The sequence below is a fragment of the Manacus vitellinus genome, unplaced genomic scaffold (genome assembly GCF_001715985.3).
Source record: "Manacus vitellinus isolate BGI_N305 unplaced genomic scaffold, ASM171598v3 scaffold_8_pilon, whole genome shotgun sequence".
Classification (NCBI taxonomy): Eukaryota; Metazoa; Chordata; class Aves; order Passeriformes; family Pipridae; genus Manacus; species Manacus vitellinus.
In genome coordinates, this window is record NW_021940864.1 from 4,176,364 (window position 1) to 4,186,011 (window position 9,648).

Below are 9,648 nucleotides of genomic sequence, written 5' to 3' on the forward strand. Positions count from 1 at the left end.
TCTATGTAAATACCTAAACACTGGCATCCTTTGAAGCTTTAGTGACTCCAGTGTGATGTGACAGCAAATGAGGTTATTGTAGAGAAGTTTTTGTGTGAGTGTCTAAATCTCATGTAATCTTTGTGCTTTATACCTGCACTCTTTTGCAGATGTGTGCATTGCAGATCTGAATTTTCAGAGCAAGCCAGAGCAGTCCTGTGAAAAAGCAAGTTCCTAGACTTTGAAGAGTCTAGGATTGATTCCTAAAAGAAGTGAACATTATTAATAAATCAGCCACAACACATCTTTGGCAGTACAGTCATCATTTGCTTCTCACAGCCTGTTCAGCAGTGTTCTTATTCAGTCAAATTTCAGCATACTCACTGTCTTATCCAGAAACATTTCTGTGAGTATTTCTAGCAAGAAATCTTACAGATGTGAGGATTATATAACTTAATCTTTTATTAAATTATAATAAAATCATGATAAATTTGATTATAGTAATATGAATTACAGTAAAGTTATAAATACTATAATGGTATATCTATCCTCATATATAAATATAATGGAAGTTATAATAAATTTATAACTAAAGGTTATAATTTAACTAATGTGGGAGTCACACTGCCTCAGAGCCTTCTCCCTAGAGATGTTAAAATGGTTTGTTGAAGATTATTTAATTCTCCAAATATCCTAATTTTGCAAGTTAGAGAGAGGTTAGTACCTTACCTGAGGTCAGTGGGAAGGCTTGATGTAGCAGTGGAAGTCCTGATTCCATAGCAAATGCTTTAGCTGTGCCATCATATCTCCATCTCATATTGCTTGTTGATATTTATGTAATGAAGGGCTTTATGGTGCAGTTTCATGAGGTGCATAAACAGCTCTGCTGTAGGTCTGGGATAGGAGCAGCAAGAAGGGCACTGGGAAGAGCATGTCCAGGGCTCTGGCTGTGAATTCCGGCGGGATCCCTGTCAGCCTTTGGGTGGGATTGCCTTCTTCCTCCTGTTCACTGTCTTCTGAGAGGAGTCTGTTTGCTCACCAGCTAGCAGCTCACCATTTATGGATGCGAGGGAGCACCCAAATAACCCTCTGCTAGTACTGATGTGACTGAAGAACCCAGTGAAAGCTGGCTTTCTTAAAGCCTTGTACAAAGTGGGACAAGTTCCCAGGGAGGAACATGGAGAGGAATGAGCCAAACTTCTGCAAACAAAAAAACAGTTAGAGAACCACAGCCTGGAAGGATCTTTGGGCCCTGCAGTAAGAAGGGCTCCATTGCAAAAGGAAATTAGTAGGCAGACTACTAACCTGCAGAAAAAAAGAGTTAATGGAGCCTCAATTAAGCAGCGATTGGTCATGTAATTAGGTTGACAAGTATCCAGGCTGTTCAGAGAACACTCAGAAATTCTTTTGCGTAGGACAGGCCCAAGCTGTTTCTCCAACCACAATATATATGGTTGAACTTGATGAACTTGGAGGTCTTTCCCAGCCTTAATGGTTCTAGGATTCTGTAATGTACGTCACCATCCTTCTCCCATGTTCATACAGCTAACCACAAAGCAAAAGGCGCTCTGGAAATATTTCCCTCAGTCCTTCTTCTCCAAGCAACTGCTGAGGCTTAGATAAGCTGCCTCTTGAGTGGTTTTGCCTTGTGTTCACTCATCTTCTTCCGGATAATTTCTTCAGGGCAGATGGAATGTCTCTGACTACATAGATTTAGGGTGTTCCATCAACATCATAACATAGGGATGATGAACTGCAACAACTCAAGTGGAAGTCACTGGACAGGTGGCTTGGTTTTAGTGGTTGGCTTGTAGGTATTTCAAAACTTTGGCATGTTCAGTGATGCTGTTTGTACCATATGTTATTTATATGGCTTTATGGCCAAGGATGAGAGCAACAGCTTTCAGAGAGAAATGAGATCTCTCTGACTCAGACAGTGGTAGATGCACATCCAGTATTATCATAGGATCCAAATAATGGGCTATTTTTGTAATGCTTAAGACTTCTCTGATTTTTGAACTGTGTATTTTCATCCCAAAGCACTTAGGCATTCATGGCACTTGTTCTTCTTTTTTCTCTCTGCCCTCACTGCAAAGGGACAGAGACAAGGCTCCATTTCAGTTAGCATCTTATTTTCAAGATGATTTAATCCTGTCAGAAGGAGATGAATGTTTTCTGTCCAAGAGAAAGACACAGTGGAGGGAGCAGGACAGATATTTCTTAGAGTCATAGAATATCCTGTGTTGGAAGGACAAGATCATTGAGTCCAGCTCCTGGCCCTGTACAGGACAGCCCCAACAATCACACCATATGCCTGAGAGTGTTGTCCAAATGCCTCTTGAACTCTGGCAGACTTGGTGCTGTGACCACTTCCCTTGGGAGCCTGTTCCAGTGCCCAACCACCCTCTGGGTGAAGAACCTTTTCCTAGTATGTAGCCTAAACCTCCCATGGCACAGCTGGTCACCAGAGAGAAATTTCATGATTTCCGCCCTAATTTTCCTTCTGGAGCTTTGAGTGAGCAGCCTTGCTCTGCACAGCTGGAGAGGGCAGGGAATGCCAGTGGGGCTGCTGGAGAGCTCTCAGACCCCCGGCTGGAAGGAGGTGAGCTGAGGTGGCTGTCAGGTTCTGTGGAAGGGAGATGACTGCTGAAGGGCTGCCTTGTCCCTTAATTGAAAGAAAGGAGGGGGCAGAAGACACAAAAACCTTCCCTTTGCCCCCTGTGGTTTGCCTTGCCTCTCTGTGTGCCTGATCACACCTCCCTCCTTTCCATGTCACCCGGAGAGGGGCTGCTTTGGGGAAGAAAGGATAAAGGCTGTCAAATCATGGAGGTGATTTATTATCTCCAGGGGTCCACGGGAAGGAGCCTGAGAGGCCCTTTGGTAGCATTTGTAGCAAAGCTTAGGAGTCGAGCATTTCTTTTCTCCTGCTGTTATCTATCCCAAACAGGCTGCAGCAGCTCTGCACAGGGTTTCTGTGGCTTGTGCTGTATTGCTCCAGGACATTGACTATACAGGACTGAACTCTAATAGGAGGTGGGAGCAGGCCCACCAGTGCTGGGGTTATCTCTAATAATTATTTGGAGAAAAGATAGCAAGTTTACTTTTGAGGCATTTTAGGTGGTACTTTCCTGGATTTCTGTTCTCAGGGATGTGAGGCAGATCACGGCCTTGTTATCTTTTATCAGGGTTTGCCCCTGGCCTCCACACACGTATATGCTCAGTGTGCTGAATAATGTGATTTTCTCTCCAGACAGGGAAAAAGGAGGATTGCAGTTAAGTTCACACAACCAGAAATTTGCATATAGGCATGTGGATTTTTTTTCCCTCTTTAGATTACAAAAGAAAACAAAGCTAGGCGTTATTCTCTAGGTGAGGTGGTAACAAGCCACAACAAGCCCAAGCTACACCATGTTCATCACTGACAGAACACTGCCAGGAAAGGCTGTGCAGCACACCACACATACACCAGCCACCACGCCATGCCTGGCTGTGGCTCACACCACCCACAGTTCCCTCCAAACTTCACCACGTGGGTGCCAAGTGGGCACCAGGTGCTTTGGAAAATTGGAGACAAGCCCATGGGGGCGGAGTACATTAAGAGAAGGGCAGTGCCAGGTGGAGAGGCTGCAGATAGAAGCACTGAATGGTAGAAAGGGATACCAGTCCTTGTCTTTGGATAGTGCGTGGGACAGTACAGGGCAAGGACAGGCATCTTTGACCCTGCCACCTTACCAATTAATGTAGTAAAACATTCACAATATCCTGCCTGCTTGTTCAAATTCTGTTGCACAACAGTGCTTTTTATGGGTGTCAAACACAGCTGTTTTAGATGAGACAAAGAGTGCAGCAGTCTGATTAGCAGCTGTGTGCCTCGAGAATATGGTATTGCTATTTCTCCCCAGATCCATGAGACTCAGTTAAACATTATTCAGTTTGTAATTCTTCTTTATCTCTGGGCTAGACAGATCAGTTGTTTCTGCTCATTGTAAATTGCATCTGCTTGCATAGTTTGGTGTTTTGCTCTCTCGAGCCCTTGTTTACATGTACCTCAATCTATCCTGCACACACAGTGGTGGGAAGGCTCAGTTCTTTGTAGCTTCTAGCCAAGGTTCACTTTACGGATTATAACTAGCAAAGCCATTCACCCCCTGGGCAAACATGGCAACTTAATTTTGAAGCTAGGCAAACAGAAGCAAGTCCTTTGCTTGCATTTAGCCACTCTAAAAAGACTTTTGTGAAGGACAGAAAGGTTATCTGGAACAGTTTGAGCAGAATTGTTCTGAAAGGGAAGGCAGGTTGGAGCCAGAGAACATGGGAGAAACAGGGTTATTTCTGAAGACTTTACTGGAACTGAAAATTAACACTAGTCATCAGTTTATTCTGCTGGTTAATGGTAAAATGTGCTGCCAGACTCAGCCATTGCCTCCAGCTTTTGGCACAGTATTGCCATGTCTCACAGCTGGAGAGCAGTGAGCCACCTTGTCCCAGCCTGGAATCATCCCCAGAACACCATGTTTTCTTTCACTGTCCTGAAAGCCAGTACTTGTTCTGGCTTTCTGGCATTTGCCTCGCTGTTTCAAAACACAGTAAGGTGTGGGAGGGAGACATGGAAAGCTGCAGGGTGTTTCTGAGTGCCCATGTGGCAAATGGACAAACTCATAACCTCCATCCACTTGCCTGAAGGTGATTCACAGAGAGTCATGACAATTTACTTCTATCAGTCAGTCTAGGGGGATGTTGTGGTTTCAAAAACCAAAAGCCAAAACCAGCACAGGGGAAAGCAGAATCATTGCTACCTTTGGATGCTGGCCCTTTCCCTGCTTTGCTGTGGCTATCAATTCAATACCAGAGGTCGCTTGAGAAGGACTATAATCTGACCTCTACTGTCTACATCAGTGTCTGCATACCTGGACAGAGGGAGACCAATTGGTGGCAGAACATCCTGACTGACACGTAATCTGAGAGCAGCTAAGAGGAAAACGCCAGCAGTTAACAAGCCTCTGGAATGACTGATGGAGTGACAGTCCAGACATCCAGGTTAAGCCCTTCATTTTACCCTGAGCAAATCATTCAACTCCTCTGTAAAATAGGGCTAATGGCATTCTTCTGCTCTGTCATGCTCATGAAGCCCGATGCCTAAAGAAGTGTTTGGAAAGCCTCAGTGGAAGCACAGCAGAGTAATTTCAACATGCTCTGTAGCCATGCACAGGGAAAAGACCTTCCCTTCAGGCACAGCGGCGCTGAGAACCAGCACTGCAGGTTCGCTCATCAACTCCCAGATGCTTCCGAGAAGATTTCTAGCCTAGAGGAGCCCAAGGTGAGAGCACAAAAATGACCCTTCAGCAGTCCCACTAGATAAAGTGTCTAATGATGAGACCCAGGCAGTGACTACATCCTGCACCATCCACTCCACGCACTTCAACAACCGTGGCTTCAGTTTAACTGGTGGCTTCTTTTCACAGCATAGGAAGTGTTCCTTTCCTGAAATGCAGATGTTCTCACTGTTCTCTGCATCATCACCTCCTATTTCATAACAGCATTAAATAGCATGTGCACACACAACAGTGGCAGAGGTGCCTTAATCCTTTACATCCTAAGTGTCTTTGGAATTGCTTTATGTCCCCTGCTAGCCCTCATTTTCCCATCCTATTTAAGTCTTTTAAGTTATAGTTGCACTGCCACAGCAAGCCTGGTGAGGGAAGCCAGCACCTCACTCCTCTTCTATAAGCCTAACCCATGCCTCAGGTTATGAGGCCGGGGTGTTTCAGTTTTTCAAGCCTTGTATTCCTCCCTAGGCCAAGCAGCCACAGCTCAGAGTCTACAGGAAAACACATTTGCTGGAATTCTATTCTCTATTACTTTTCTGCACATCCTGGAGTTTGAATTGGCAGCATGATGAGTTTTCTGAAATCATTTGGTGTGTTTGCCGTTTCATTCTTAGCATGCCCACACAAATCACACAGGGACAGAAATCAGGGGGCTTTTTTTCTTATTAAAGAAGAAAGTTTTCCATTTTCATGCCTCATGAAACCTGCACAGAACACTCTGGAAAACTATTGGCACAATATTTGGAGAACAAAAATAGCTCAAATTTGAACTTCCTGGAATATCACAAAGGCTGTATTTGGTAGGGGCTTACAGAGAGGGCATGTTGTTTCTGGCATGATGAAGGGATAAGACGTTCCTGTTAGAACAATTCTGTTAATGCTACTGGCATTTTATTGCTACTAACCATCTGTTGGCACATAGGATAGGTAGCTTTTAAAACAATCCTGAATACCTACCTTCAGCTCCAGGGATCTTGCTCATCTTACACCAGTTTTGAAGGAAGGCTCAGATTCTTTCATAAATAGATGCAGCTCTATAAAGTCAAGGAGAATTGTAATTGCTTATATTTAGCTTTTTAAAGATTGCATATGATATGGCATAACTTACAAAGGTTGGATCAGTTTTCCACACTTGCTCTCACACTTTTTACATGGTTCCTGGTCTGCTTAAATGCAAATTAGCTGTGGAGTTACTTGTGTTTTATATTTTATATTGGGGTTAGCGAGGTCTCCTTGAAATCATAGAAACCAATGATATAGGAGAAAATAGGCCTAATGCCTCTCCTACTCTGTCCCCTTCTGTGAGGCACATCCAGGAATGCTGAGTTCCATGGCATTTATTTGTGCACAGACCTAATCCTTAGTTTGCCTACAGGAACTGTCACTTAGGTCAGGCTGCATTTGATAGGGCTTGACCAGTTCCCAGTTTTGGAAAACTTCCATTCCAACTACTTGGCCCTGTACCTGTCTCAGGTTTCTATATCAAGGAGTTTAGCTAGTTCCACTTCAAAGTCTCTGTTTATTTATATCTTTTTAATACTGAGCCACAAATAGTGCTGAGCACTGACACCTCCCAAACTCTGCTCTTGGGAACCTGTCAAACGTGTTGCATGAAGAAGATAACTTCGTATTTACTTAACTCCTTCAATGCTCAGGGCAAATGTCTTGAATTCAGATGGGAAAAGATGGGTGATAGCAAACCTGCAGTGAAGGAGTAATTAAATAAAATGGTAGTGACTTGCATGATGCCCTGATCTGATGTAGGCAGATCTTTCTTAAGTAACCAAGGCTAAACCCAGCATTTACTCTCTTTCTCTGATTCTCATTTGTAGAATTGGGAACAGCTCACATCACTTTACCCTACCGGGGGCAGAGGAAGCAAGGATAAATTCAACAAGCAATGCAACAGTGTGTTAGGGGGCATACAAATAGTAGTAGGAAAAGTTCTGACAAAGGTACCACATTTGTCCAGACTTATAAAACAACTGAGTTCAAGAAAATTAGATACGCCCTGGTTTTCCTCAAGGCACAGACAACACAGAATCATAGAATGATTTGGAAGGGACCTTAAAGACCATTTAGTTCCAACGCCCTGCTATGGGCAGGGATACCTTTGACTAGATCAGGTTGTTCAAAGCCCCATCCAACATGATCTAACTTGACCTTAGATTTCCCACTGCCAAGAGCTGAAATAACAAGCTGTGTGCTCTTTTTTTTCCCCCCAGATTAGCAAGACCTACAGTGATAGAACAGGTAACTGTGAGAGGAAGAATGACAAATCACTATGTATAATTATTCCTTTCTTTCTTGAGGATGCTCAGAAAAAATCTTATTTATCTAATAAATTTAGGACTGAAACTAGGGCTGAATGCTTTACTAAAAGGAGAAAAAAAAAGGGGGGGGAAACCCCAACAAAATAGAGTGTGCAATGTAGCAGCAGCACCTCATCCAGAGCTGCAGTGCTGAACATGGCACCACACTGAAATCAGCTGTTTTTAAATGGATTCTGGCACAGCGTGAGCTCCTTCTCTCTGAAAGTCTTTCCCATGCTGTGCCAAAACTGCAGCCGTGCTGGGTTGTGGGGTGCCTACGTTTTTCCTGCCACGAGGGGGACTCCAGGGCTTTCACCCTCAGTGAGAAACAAGGAGCACACAGCAGGGTACTTTAAAATGGTTGGTACTTCTCCAAATAGACCTACTGCCCTCCCGTGGCTGCCAAGGAGCATCTCTGATGCAGAAACGGAGCCCAGGGACTGAGGGAAACAAATAACTATATATTCAATTTAAACCAAAACCCAAGTTACAAGGAATAGGAAAGCAAATACAGTGTGATTGACTAGAAGTGCCTACAAAGGCAAGAATGAAGCAGGGAAATTTACTGGTTTGGGAGTAACAGGGAGAAGTCCAACTACTTTTGCAAGGACAGTGAGCCTCAAGCTATTCTTCACCCGAGTCCATCAGAGAGTGCCATTTGCTTAGAGGGATGGTCCATCTAACTTCATCTGACTGCCCCACAGAGCAGTCCCCACAGAGCTGCCCCACTGTTGCTCCACTAGCAACAGTGCAAAAAGGTATCAGAGAGCAGACCACTGCTCCTTTTTCTAACTGTAGTATACAGGTGCTACGACCTTGCTGTATCTACTAATCCTCATTGGTACAGCTTCAGCAGAGTTTTTTCTGAAACACTTCGTACTGCAAATGTGTCCTTTTCTCTCTGTGAACCAGGAGGAGACAACATTTCTACCACAGATTAGCTTCTGAGGGCCTTCTCTTAAGAGCCTGAACTTAGGTTTTATGAATGAGATCTTGAGTACTTGATGAGAACTGCATGGTTCTGCAAGGATTGTCTTGTTTCTTACACTTTCTTTATGGCTGTGCTGCTTCTTGTGCACCTTCTGTGGGCAGAGCACATCTCCAGTCTTTGATGCACTGCAGACACTTCAAACACAATAATCCTGGGACAATCAAAACCAAAAGCAATAGTGAAGTTGTTTTTGGAGGCAAGAGAAAACACAGCAATAAGCACAAGCAGCAACTCCGTGCTCAGAGGGTGACAAGGCCAAAGTGGTTCTATTGCACACGCTTCTAACAAAGGCACTAAATGCTGCAAGGAGGCCATGTACCTCCCAGCAATGAAAAATTACATTGGGGATTTGCATTAGGCACCATTTCTGTTCATGGACTTGGCTTCATCTTAAAGACTGGTGTATGCTTAAGCTATATTTGAGATTAGATGCAATGAAACACTCATTTTAGACTGGAGAGGAGGAGGGAATCTGACCAGGATCATGTAGGAAAATGCTAACACATGGCCCTTCCTATAGGACTTCAGGCTGTTGAGTGACACCAGCATCAAGAAGGACATCGCCCCAGCCTACCTGTGCTTTTTCAGGGATGTGCATCAGTGGGAGTATTAGGATTTCTTCAGGGTGACAGAGACTGCAGTTCAGCAGAGCATGCAGCAAGTAGAAATTGGTGAGTGAACACAACAGACAGACAAATGTTTTGCTCCTTCAAGTTGCCAGGTCACTGAGTCAGTATCTTATGTAGCAGCCAACTACTAAGTAGAGTAAATCCTGCCCTCTCCATTTTCACAGCTTAGGCCATGCTGTACAACATTAACATCACCAACAAAACTTTGCTTTAGGCACATGTGAAAATGTCCACAGAGAAGAGACATCACTCAATGTCATTTTAAAATTTGCATGTATTTGTGTATATACACACACAAACACACACATATATATATATTTGTAGTAAATACATATGAACTTCTACACAATTATAACCACTCCAGTATATACATGCTGTCACTCACCAGGACAATACATTCTGTTGCACTG